At 36.5% G+C, this 13,681-nt stretch overlaps 1 protein-coding gene across 3 annotated transcripts in view; it reads left to right on the plus strand.

The window, feature by feature from the left end:
- The window catches only part of ITPR1 (inositol 1,4,5-trisphosphate receptor type 1), a 229,458-nt gene that overhangs the window by 50,212 nt on the left and 165,565 nt on the right, over positions 1–13,681 (plus strand). The gene's annotated exons all lie outside the window — the stretch shown is intronic.

Here is a 13,681-nt window from a genome sequence, read left to right on the forward strand (position 1 = left end):
GATGGACTGTTAACTGATTAAAAATAGAATAGCAATAAGTGATTTTTTTCAATGAAAAGAAGAAATAAATGGTGTTCTTTAAGGATCAGCCTGTCCTAGTGCTTTTCTATTTCGTCATGAATGTTTCTCACATAAAGACCAAGTGGAACTGACCAACTTTGGTGGGTTTTTAGGTTGCTAAAAACCAAATGTGATCGTGAAGAGCTCCAGAAGGATTTATTTAAACTAGGTGAGTGGTCATCCTTATTGCAAATACAATTCAATTGTATATCACTAAGTATAAAGTGATACATATTGGGGCCCAAACAATCGCTAACTTCAAATAGATGGCACTATCTATTACTAATCAGGAAAAAGATCTTGGAGTCATAGTATATACTGTAGTACAATGACTATCTGGCTAGCAGCCTTGACAAAGGCACATTGCATTCACATAAGCAGTCGGAAGTGGTGTGAATAATTTTTTTTTAACATTGTAATGCCCTTATATAAATCTATGGTGTATCCTCATCTGGGGTACAATGTAGTTTTGGTTATCCTATTTGAAGGATGCAAGAGAATTGTAAGAAATGCAGAAAAAGGCAACCAAAGGTATTAGTTTCCTATGAAACTTTAGCTTAAAAAAAGACAATAGAAAAGGGATAGATTTGAGGGATATAAAATACAAGGAGGAAAATTGAAGCAGATAAAACAAATAATTTCTTCAGACAATGCATCCTAATTAACTTGTGCAAATCACTATGACAAGATATTATAATGGCCACTTTGATTGTTATAGAAGACTAAACATTCATGGACTATAAGAAACGATAAACTGGCCCACGTTAAAAATGAAATTCTGTTGCCTGCTCTAGAAAGAAAGTATATATCTACCCATACCCCTACATAACACATAATACAAACACACACATACACACACACACACACACACACACCACATACATAAATACATATAAATATTAATCACTGTCCATTTTGAATACATAGCAGAAAGAGGAAGCTTGATAGTTTGCAAGGATAATATTGTATGGAACAAAACTGTGACTGAATCTGGATGTTCTGCTTAGGATCTCACAAAGCTTCCTCCCAGAAGGTAACAAGGAAAACAGGTTGTGAACAGGATGTTTAGTATCTCAGACAATCCTGCAGACCCTGCTCAAGCATCTCTTATATGCTGTATCTTGAATAGAAGGGAGTGAACTGCCAATAATCTTTTCAGCCATCCTCACCACTCTCTGCACTGCTTCCTGTCTGAAGCAGTAATGCTGCCAAACTGGACAGTAATGCAACATGACAGGATGCTCTCGATTATCCCTCTGTAGAAAGTGGTAAGGATAGAGAAAGGAAGACGTGCTTTTCTCATGCGATGCAGAAAATGCAGGCACTGTTGTGCCCGCTTCACCAGTGTCTCGCTGTTGAGCGACCAAGCTAGTCTACTCATTAGCTTCACATCCAGAAACATGGTGCTTCTTGGTGCTTATGGATCTATTAAATGCTATCGGTCTTGAGGACTCAAGGTTACCTCTGATTGGGCAGCATGTTTCCAACAAGTAGTGGCAAATTGTGCTGATATGGGTTAGTACTACGAGTCTTTTAAATATGTACCTGAGCTGTTCAAACTTATTTTTTTTATGCGAAAGAAATATTGTCCTGAAGATGTAACATTATAGTTTTTCCATATAAGGCTATATATTATTAAAAATATTAACTGACAGAATACACCAACAACTCTCACCTCATGTTGACTGTTGCCGCACTGAGAATGTGATTTGAGTGTCATGGTTGATCAGAAAGAAGGTTTGTTTGACTTCGATACCCTGTGAATACATTATAATACCATCTTAATTTGAAAAGAAAATTCAGCCGCTCCCATCCCTACACATATAGGTCATATGTTTTCATCAGTAAGCCTATATTAGCAATATATTAGTGCCTTAAGTATGGTCTAAAATAAATTAGAAGCTAATTTACAGTACTTGGTCTCCTATATGAAAGCTTCATTTGGGAGATGGGAAATCAAGATTGGCACATTAAGTAATATTAGACTGCTTTATACATAATAGCTCTCTTTTAGTTATAATTGAAAGGATGTATGTTTACTTGGGGAAAATCTTCTTCAAATGTTAACTAGGTTAATGGAGCACTTGTAACAATCCTTAAAGCAATGTAACAATGCAATGACAACTTGTGTCATTTAGTATTAAAAGTATGATGGGCAAACTTTCTTTGTTGTTTAAAAACCTGTTCTGGAAGAAATTATCACACTGATGTATCCTCAGATCCTTAATAATATATCTTTTAAAATGGATGATTTAGAGTACATTGATGCTCGGGTTGCTAGGAAACGCTTTCAGATGTTAGAGTCCAAGGAATGTACATACTTTAAAATCTCTAAGTAAAACAAAATCTCTTAGTAAAGCTTAAGGTAAATACTTTTAAAGTCTGTTTGGCCTTTTAAAAAATGTACTGCTGAGGTTTCCATGTATTGTTATGCATACATTTTTATAAAGCTTTGGTAGCAACACATAGTTATTACTTGGCATTAAACTATTTGAGCAGGATGTGTATATTAGATAGACTGTTTAGAAAGCAATTGAGCTTGGCTGTGTAAACCATGATTTGAAATAAAAGAGGTTTAGGCTCATGTTAATTTGCCTCTAATCAAAAGCTTATAGCAAAAAAGAAAAAAAAAAACAACTTTAGGTAATCTATAGATGTACTTAGTGGTTTATATTCTTTCCAGTTGCCTGCTGATTAAGCTTTAGATACTCAAATTTTATATCCCTGTTTTCTGAAAAATACCTATTGTGTGCTTCTTCTTATTGCCATAGGGGCTTGTATCTGACTCATATTAAGATTTCCCATGTGTAACATATGAGGTTAGTAGGATTACCAATTCAACTGCTGTGACATTAATGGGGCACCTTTTTTTCTCTGTATCTTCAAGACTAGTACTTCTTTTGACTGGAATCCAATAAACAGACATTTAAACCTATATTTCCAAAGTGATTTTGATTTGACACCACTGACATAATGACAATGATGACAGGACATAGTTCCCTCTAGATGAAGATGTCAGTTGATATATCAATATGTAGTGTAGCTGAAAGTTGATGAGTGCACTTTTCTCTCTATTTCAGGGACACTAATGATAATTAAATTCTTTATAAAATGAATTAATAATTGAGTTTGTATTAAAATCAGAGTAAGAATAATTTCATATTTTATATTTCTAGGCTGAGTTGAGTTCTCTCTCAAATGACCAGATTCAAATTATTTCACTTCAGACCCATTGCTTGAAGACCTAGTTCTCTGGAAAAGGGTCTAATGCTGGGAAAGATAGAAAAGAAGTCCAGTAGCTAGGGAGATGGATTTAGTTACAGTAGCAATGGGTATACCAGTGGAAGATCTAAAGGACTAGGTGAGGGACAGATCATCAGGAATAAAATCTATATGGTCACTAAGAGATGACACTGATCAGATTGCAGTTAATAAATAAATCAAAAGTAATCCTGCAAATTGAGTTCTAATAGTACTTGAATGATTGCAGGGGGCTGAAATCACTAACAGCCTAATTTTAGAAATGATTATCATTAGTTAACTGAACTTTCTTCATCTGCATAGGCAAGTTGCAGTTTTTCTGATATACAGTTAGAATAATTAATTAGTGGAATGACTTGCCTCCAGAAGTGGGTGCTCCAACATTGGAGGTTTTTAAGAAGAGACAACCATTTGTTTGAAAAGTACAAGGTTTCCTACTTGAGCAGGAGGTTGGACTAGAAGACCTCCAAGGTCCTTTCTACCTCTATTATTCTGTTATATGAAAGTTAAGCTTAATCAAATATTAGTGATTGAAATATATTTATGTAGAATTAAAAGCTTGTAGCACAAACTACCAGAGTGTAAAGAATAAAGAACATGATCTTGACATTACTAAAGAAGGAGGAACAAACTTGAAAATGTTGCACAATACCGCATGAAGATGCCTTTTTTAGCTGCATAGTTTATCTTCTCCTCCTTTACCTTTGATGATATACTTACCTTTAATAAAAAATTGAAAGCAAGTATCTAAAGACATTTTATTAGGTTTATTAGTGTTACTGTTCCATTTAACAGCTATTTTCCAACATTGTCCACCAAAGACATAATGTGTTTTTGTTACCATAGTTTCTGTGTAAGGTCTGACCTTACCTTCAATGACATTCTGTTAGAAAGAACTAGATAATCAGTTTTCTATAATTAGTGTGTACCCTACTTAATAAGCCAGTCTGAGTATGAATGAAATATTATATGTGGTCAATAGACGTCATGAGACTGATGTACCTTGATAAATCTATGAAGAATTAAAATTAGGGCTGCTTAACCTACTTGTAGCTTTTATGTCAGGGAAAATAAAATGCAGCCAGTAGCTGAGAACACTGTGTTTTAAAATCTGTACTTCAAGTTCCACACATTTGCATAAACCTAGAGTTGCCCTCATTTAATCTCCTAATTATGAAAATTGAGAGCATAGTCTTTTAGTTTGAGATTTCTACCCTTTTCCTTTTTGTGGACTATTAGATCACCACTATATAAAGTGAGGGAACATTGGTCTTGAACACCATAGCAAATGTTTTTCTCTAGGTGGTTGTAAAAACAAAAATGGGCAAAAAAAGTCTACAAAAACTCACAATATTTTGTTTGTTTATGATATTTGAAGGTGCCAAAATGACTTCCCATCTGAAGTCCAGGATGCTATGTACAACAGTGCCAACACTTCATAAGATTTAATTTGAATCCAAAATCATGTGTGACTTAGTGATTTCATGAGATTTGGGCAGTTAAAAAGACAAACATATTTTCATTTTGATTCTGGTATCAGGGAGCATTTAAAACAATTTTAGTATTTGCTATCCAATCCCAGAGGCCCTGGTGTCTATGCTGGTCCTATGTATATCGCCAGGAGCAAGTTTCAAGAGTTTGCACGCTGGAGAATAGTTATTTCTGACTCTTATGGAGAAATAAGTATTATCTAAGGATGTAGTCTGATATGCTAATTTCAAATAATTGCAGTGGAAGATAGGAAAGATGAAGAAAAGCAAGGCAATCTCATAATTATCTGTTCCTCTGAAGCAGGACACTTCTGGGTTGCAAATGGACAACTAAAATGGAATTTTATAATCTTCTGAACACTATTACAATTGTATACTGTCATCTATTTAACAGGGATAAAATGTTCAATTCCCTTGATAATATTTTCAAATGTTCTCTTTGAAGAAAAGCAGAAGGGGGAGGCAAGGATGAAACGGGAATGGCAGGGAAAGTATATAAAAGCCAACTAGGAAAGGCTAGTTTCAGAACAGTTCTTAAAATGTGTTGGGTAAAACAGATGGTTGGCTTTTCCTTAGTTAACTGAACTGAGTTGTAGAAAGGACAGACCAGAACAAAATAGGCCTTCTGCCGGTTATATGGATGGGAACTGTGGGGTGTGAAATCTGTTCATAATTAATGTCATGTAAAAATAATTTTTAATTGGGTCTAGAGATAACTGAAGAATATGAAATTGTGGGTTTATACATTGAACAAGTCTGAAGCAAGTTCAGAAAAAGTGTGCCTAAACACAGCCTCAGTTTCCATGATGATAATACAAATTATCTGCTTTTGGATTGATGTCATCATGAGCTTTTGCCTTCGTGGGCCAAGTGTTGTAGAAAAGCAATTTAGTGCTTCTCTGTTTTGTCATTTTCCACTCACAGTTAAGTACAAAAGGACTCATGCCAGGAATGTTCACAAACTGATCAAAAAAGTAAAGATGGCAGCCACAATAGTGCAACTGGAGCTTCAATTTCACCTTTGGTAGCTGCCATCTTGACTTTTTATTAACAGTCTCTTGCAGACATCCCTGACACAGACTCCTACCTGGTGTTAAGAGAGTTTTGTTTACTCATGTATGATGCAAATCATGGCAAAGTCTTTAAACCCACTTTTTTATGATTTCAACTCTGAACTATTTTACCAAAGCAGGGCACTGCCATTGTGGCCTTTCCTGGAGACTTCACAAATATAACCAAAGGTGTTTTTTCAAGAGGCAAGTCGTTTTTCTTTGAAGACATTTCACTTCTCATCCAAGAAGCTTCTTCAGCTCTGACTGGATGGTGGGGAACCTGCTTCAGACTTGCTCAACGTATAAAAACACCTTTGGGACAACCGTGACCTGGATGACTGAGAATCTCCATAGACATTCACAAATATACCAGTGAGCTTCTTTGTATGTAGACTGTAACTATGTTAATATATCTATGCAGGAGAGTGCTTCAGCCTTTGTTTTCTGCCCTTGACTTTGCCAGTCTCAATGGTTTTGTTATGCAACCTGTCAAAACCAGCCTATCCAGTTCCTCTGTGCCAGCAATTGTCCCACTGTCCTCTGTATTAGCTGTCAAGGTGACATGTGCGAGGATTGATGGATTTCACTGAGCACAGGAAACCTGTGATTCTGTCATGTCTTTGAAGATGGAGAGTTTTTATGCAGAAGTTAGGCAGATAAAAAACAAATCTAGAGCTAGGATTCAGCATAGACACATCTTTTTCAAAGATTGTTTTAAGCCATAAAAGAGGCTTATTTTTTATCCAGATGATCTAATTGTGGTTTTGATTGCCAAAGTGTACTAATGTTTAGTCTTTGAATTTCAGTATCTTCAAAAATGAATTTATATCATTGCTCTGTTTTAAAGAAGATTCTGCTTTCAGTAAATAGTCTCATGGTTTCTGCTTTAAACAGAATGTACTATTCGGTTGACTGAATCCTTGTATTATTTCACTGAGATTTGCTAGGTTTGGGGTAGTAATCTTTTTTTGCTGAAGAGGTGTTTTCTGTGCAATATGTGACAATATATATATTTTCCAATAGTGATTTTAAATGTAAGCTATATAATCTTAAGGTCTGTAGCTTTTGCAAACATAAAAAAAACAAACACCCTCTCCCTTTGGGGGGGTTGAAATGCCTCTTAGTTCTATATTTACTGTCAACATAATTTTGTCTGGATCAGTAGCTTTGCATTTCTTTTGTGCATTGTTTCAATTAAACTTAAGGGTGGGGAGGTACCCAGTATTACAGCTTTTTAGATACATCATTTGTCAGAGAATAAAGACTGCTTTGTAGCTAGGATGTACCTTGATAAGGTCATAATGTTTTCTTATCTGAAACTTAAAATAAAAGAAATAAGGTATAGTGAAGTACAGTACAGGTGAAATGAGCTATATTATTGAGAAAGCTTTATATCTGTATTCTCACTATCTCCTTTATAAAACTGGTTGTGTGCTCTTCATTTGCTTCCTAAATATATGTATGTACATATTAATAAACATAATAGAATGAACTTGGACATAGCGAGTATTGAATGCCAGATATTATAAAATAATTAAATGTCTGCTAGCAATTCAGAATGGATGTATGTGGAAGAAAAACTTCTATATTATAAGGGCCTATTGCTGTTCTTTTAGTTCCTTCCCTTATTTGAAGTGGGAAAATGGATTTTATTTTATTTTTTGTCTCAGAGATTAAGACATTTGCTTCTTCTGGTACCATGAAGATATTTACTATTGCTGGAGCAATGGTTCCAAATTAATATACAAGGGATTCCAGCATACAGTATATGCCATTCTTCCCAATATACCAAAAGAGCATTTTGAAGTATATCAACCTGAATAATCAAATCTGGAATTAGTAAGCAACAAAGACCGATCTCTGTCACAGTGATTTGTAGAAAGGTTCTACCTGCATAAACAGACAGGACAGAAATGATAAAAATAAATAATAGTTTAAGGAGGAGAGCATAATATATTAGGGCAATATGTGAAGCCAGCTATTGTGGCTTGCAGGCTCTGGTTTGTGATTTAGCATTTGATTTAAATCTGGTTGGTATATTATTTCTGATGCTCTTGCTGAATCCATTCCTTTTACTTTATCATGGGTATGCAACTTTTAATAACTCAAAGGCCATACTCATCTTTCCATAAGGTGTTAGGAATTTCATTCAGAATGTGGGTGGGTTTGCTTTTATTTTCTACTTCATGGACAAATGTAAGGAATTTCAAAACGAAAGAAGAAATGCTTTTTCCTGTTCATCAGTAAAAGTTGCTATAACATTGAAACATAATACACTGACATAGCTCTCCTTAATAATAGTGAAGAATGCTGCACTTCTATTTTGGGAAAAAATGGAAGAATAACAAAAGGAAGGTTTTGTTAATTAGTACAGATATTTTTTAATTAGTAGAAGGACCTATTAGCATCACAGCCATCTCTGCTTGTAAAATTGTTGCAGCTGACTCCTCACACCTATGTGCACGTGACTTTTTGGAATGGAGTAGTTGATAAAAAAGAATATTTGTAGCTCAAAGTTGACATGAGGAGTCCTTTATGCTTTCTGAGCTGGTTTGTTTTCTTGCAGATGTTTCATTACCCAAACTAGGTTACATTATCAGGGCTAGCACCAAGATCCCTCAGTGGAATAAGTACAGCTTCTGATCAAATGGAGTTTGGGAAAATTCTGGAAGGCTTGCAAGAGCAGGCAGTCTGGAAATTATTGCAAAGAAGTTGAGTACAGAGAGGATGGGAAGAGCCATCAGATTGGAAAGATCAGTGAAGAGGTTGTAGAGAAGTAGTAGTAGGAGGATGACTGAAGGAGCAGAAGATAGGGACAGCAGAGCAAGAAGAAAAGCTGAAGAGACCATTGCAGTGAGTGGAGAGAGTGGACTGAAGGAGGCACAGGGAATATAGTATTTGGAAGAAAAGTATACAAAAGCAGTAAGCTTGACGACATGGAGATTGAAGGACCATTGTGGGCCACCTCAGACATCCCAGTGGCTCAAATCCAGCTTATGGTACTGAAAGAATAGTGAAGTTAAAAAGGCAATGAAAAGGATAATACAATGTTAAGTATGCGCAAGCATGCACATTACTTAAAACAAGAGTAATAAACTTGGTGTGGTGGTTGGGCTGATCTTATATTTTACCTCTGTTCCATTAGTACGTTCCTTTATGTTCTGTTCATAAATATGTAATGTGAAGCTGATGTGTTAGTAATTTGGGAGACCATCAAATGGTAGAATGACAGCAATCTGTTACTAACTGCTTTAAATTGTTTTATATTTAAAACCTGTGGCTTTTACTTATTTCTAATAGCACTCTGGGCATCACAGCTAAGCGGTTAAGACACTGGGCTTGTCGATTGGCAGTTTGAGACTTAACTACAGTGTGCTGGGGTGAACTTGCCCCAGCTCCTGCCAACCTAGCAGTTTAAAAACATGCAAATGCGAGTAGATAAATACCATGTTTCCCTGAAATTAAGTCCTGGTCTTATATATTTTTTTGCCTCCAAAAGAGGCACTAGGTCTTAGTTTGGGAGAATGTCTTACCTTAGGACCACCACAACTAGGCCTCCCACATCCTGACACCTGTTGTGCCTCTGCTTGACTTCTTCTGCGGCTGCTTGCCACCACTTGTGGCCGGATGCCATGTGGCGCATTGCGCCGTTGCCATTCCTCCCAGCAGGATGCTGCATAGTGCTTTGCGCTGTTTCTGCTGCTCGTGGCAGGATGCTTTGGGCCGTTTCCGCAGTGGAAACAGCCCGAAGTGCCACGTGGCCTGCTGCGAGCAACAGAAGCGGCCAAAAACACGTGAACAACAGAAGCGGCTCAAAGCATGCAAGCAGCAGAAGCAGCCCAAAGCACTGCACAAGCAGCAGAAAAGGCGTCCTGCTGGGAGGAGCGGAAACGGTGCAATGCGCCACATGGCAACCAGCCACAAGTGGCAGCAAGCCACCGCAGAAGAAGTCAAGTAGTGGCGTGACAGGTGTCGGGATGTGTGAGGCCTGGCTGTAGTGGTCATACCGGTAAGGTAAGTGGGTGTGGGGCGTATGGGACAGCTTCACCCCCTACCCCCATCCTAGCTTGATTTTTAGGGGTGCACCTCACCCCAAAACTAGGGCTTAGTTTTGGAATAGGGCTTATATTAGGCCCACCTCCAAAAATCAAGCTAGGGCTTATTATCAGGCTGGGTCTAACTTTCGGGAAATACGGTAGGTATCACTTAGGTGGAAAGGTAACAGTGGTCTGTGCTCCTCGGCATCATTGTGCTGGCCACACGACTATGGAAGTATCTTCAGACAATGCTGGCTCTTCAGCTGTGAATCAGAGATGTGCATCACTCCCTAGCATCAGTCATTTACCTTTTTTAAAGGCATTCTATGTCTCTAGCTATTACTGTCTAATGGAAATTGCATGCTTATCTACGGGAAAGTTATAAAGTTGGTAAAAGCTCAAAGGAAGAAGACAGCTTACTGTATGTCAAAAGGAGTCCAGCATGTGAAGTTTTTGAGATAGGTTTCCTGTCTACAGTAGCTTAAATCCATTGGATTGTTGAGTCTAGTTCTATATCTCTTAAAAATAAATAAATAAACTGGGTGAGTAAAGACAGAACATTCATGAATATAATAATGTAAGTCTCCTTTGAGTAGTTTAGAATCCTTATCTACAGTTCAGATGGAACTTAAGTGTCCCTTACCACACCTCAGTAGTATTTATTTATCGAATTTATATCCCGCCCTTCTCCTTGCGGACTCAGGGCGGCTGACAATCAATTTAAAAATACATCAAAAACAATTACAAAATTTAATTTGTATTGCAGCAGGAAAAGCAAACACACACATTTATTGCTTTCTTCCATAATTTGTACCTATCTAATAGTTTGCCTTAGTTTGTTTTCTTTTGCACCCAATTTCTCTTACATAAATTGTGTAGGCAAACCGTAAATCAACCTGTCTACCTTGAAGTTTGTTTCTCCCAATCAACATTTGGAGGTGATTAAATTTAAAAAAAGATGTATGTTTTTATATCAAAATTCTTGCGGTAGCTGAAAGATGAACCGGTTTGTGCAAACGGATGTAGTAATAAGTCAAATTCTGGCCTTAACTTTTGACATTTTTCCCTTTACGGAACCTGGGAGGGACAGTTTTAAATGTTCTCTGGAGGAGGCCTAACATCAGATGGTGGCATTTTAATGTTCTGTCAATGTTGGGAGCCAATTTTCTTCTGTGGTACAGAACAGAAATTGGCAAGATAGCTTGGGCAACAATATATCATAGTCACTGCTGATACAGAATGGTGGCAAATTGCTTCTGAAGGAGTAGGACCTTAACAATTTGCTAAAATGCATAAATCAAGAAAATAAGTAGTCTTATACCAGGAGTCTTCAAACGTGGCCCTTTTGTGACTTGTGGACTTCAACTCCCAGAATTCCACAAGTCATAAAAGGGCCAAATTTGAAGACCCCTGTCTTATACGAATACAATACTGTCTATTTCTTGTATTCCTTCGGCTTTTTTTCTCTCTGCTTACATATTTCTTTTGTTTCTTTAGTATAATCCTTTTCTCCAGGAGATCAAGGCAATGTACATATCACTCCCTTCTGTATTTCTTTCTTTCTTCTTTCTTTTTTGCCCAACCACAACTCTGTGAGGTGGGATGGGCTGAGTGAATGACTGTCGCTGAGGGTGGATTTGAACTCTGGTCTCATCAGTCTTAGTCCAACCAATGCATCACTTTTATATGTGCATTTATTTAATTTACTCAGGTAGCAATCCTGTGACCACTTAAAGAGTAATCCCATTTATCTCAATAGAATATATGAGTATAGGATTGCACTGACATTTTCTTTTGTCATTGTGGTATATTTGCCTAACATTGTGTCAAAAGTACAGGCAAAAAGGAAGCAGGTTCTATATGGCTGTAGTACATTAACGGAGGAAACAGTTCTAATAATACATCTCTAATGGCCATAGAATGTCATATCTTATGGTTTCACTTTGTTCTTTCATTGAATAAAATGTTGTTTCATTTACATTCCAAGACCTTTCCCACTCCACGTGGGAAAAAGATTGCTTGTACTTTTGTTTTCATCTGAATGTACTTGGAATAGGCATGTGAAACTTCTTAGTGTACTATAGGAGTTTTAATCTGCAGTTTGGGAGATATGACTAATATAGCAACCAATTTTTTAAAAAAATCAGGAAAATATAATCTTCCTGGTATGGCTTGTTATAAATCTTGGCGTACATTATTTGCAGTTTGGCTTACAATTTAAAAAGCACCTTGGAAAATGCTGAATGTAATCGCAATCCAAAAATATGTTTTCAGTGTTCAATAATACAAAAAAAAACATGAGGTTATCCTTTTGTAGAGGCTTCAGTGTAAATCAAAGCAAAGTGAACACCTGAAGTTATTCCAAAAAGTTATAGGCAAACATTTCACGATAAATGATGCTTTCTTTTCTTTATAGCTGTTAATGGCAAAAATCTGAGCTAATAGTAGCTTCGAAACAGCTTTCACAGCAGCCTAATGTCACTGTATGCTCTAAGTATTTGATTTATCAGCCATTCAGTCACAAGGACTCTGTTGGCCTCATGATCTTGCTGTGAGATTATGAGGCATTCACCAGCCTATTATGATACCCTCCAGATATTTTGAACTAGAATTTCTATATAAATTATCACAGGTAAGAAGCAGTATATTTTAGAAATTCTAGAAAAAAGAGTATTAGGGCAACTGGCTTAATCATAACACTCAGATTCTTCTTTTCTGGGAAGAAAAGATATACTGATATACTTGGTTACCAAGAAGAGGCCTAGATTCAAAATACATTCATGCATTTGTTGTTTTTGTAGTGGTACAGTCCCATTTGTAGTGGTACAGTCCCCCCGCCCTGAGTCCGCAAGGAGAAGGGCGGGATATACATTTAATAAAATAAATAAATAAATAAATTTAGGTAGTCATTTCCATCACTCTACTAATACAGAGACTGTCCATCATAAAATCCCTTTTGCTCTGATTTTTAATTTGTTCAGTTCCACCTTCTAATCTGACTACTAAATAGTCATTCTAGGATAAGATTACAACTAACTTAGATTAGGTGGGTGTCATCTGAATATTGAGATACTGTAACTCATTCAGTGACCATAAAGCAGGACTCCTTTAACAAAAAATTCGTGGATATATGCAACACACTAGGATGGCATCCCCTTTGTGTAAAAAAAGCTCCAAGGTTTACCATGTAGTGCCAAGAGCAGAAAAATGGATGAATGAATACTTCAAAAAGCAAGAATGGCAGTGAGTACATGGAAAATTAATGAATAGGCGTCTGATAACTACTAGAGCCAACTTTATATTTCTGTTCAGACAAATTCCTTTCTAATTGTTTTCTTTCCCCTCAGTGTTTTTTCACAAGTGACTTTGGGGTAGGGGGATTTTACTTTTAATACTCCAATAGAAGAAAATATATGTAGCTCAGACTGAACTATGGAGCCCTATTCATTCACTTTTCTCTCCTTCCATCCATTATAATTCTTTGATTTGTAATACATTCTTGATTTGAACGTATCTGAGTAGAAAGCAGTTCAGCAAGTATAAAGTTTAGAGTCTGAGCTACTCATGGGTCTAGCTAAGTTTACTACTAGCTGTTTAATACAATGAATATGGCACACAATTATTTTCATGGAGAAAAGTAGTAAAATATTAACACATCTTCTATATAAATAAAAATATAAATGTTCGTTTGTTCAAAATCTTAAATCGCCGAAAGTTCTTCACCGATTGCTTTGAAATTTTGACACAACGTTGCATTCAAATACGCGCATGTTTCTATATA

Source organism: Protobothrops mucrosquamatus, unplaced genomic scaffold, assembly GCF_001527695.2.
Source record: "Protobothrops mucrosquamatus isolate PMUCROS unplaced genomic scaffold, P.Mucros_1.0 scaffold1610, whole genome shotgun sequence".
In the NCBI taxonomy this organism is placed as follows: domain Eukaryota; kingdom Metazoa; phylum Chordata; class Lepidosauria; order Squamata; family Viperidae; genus Protobothrops; species Protobothrops mucrosquamatus.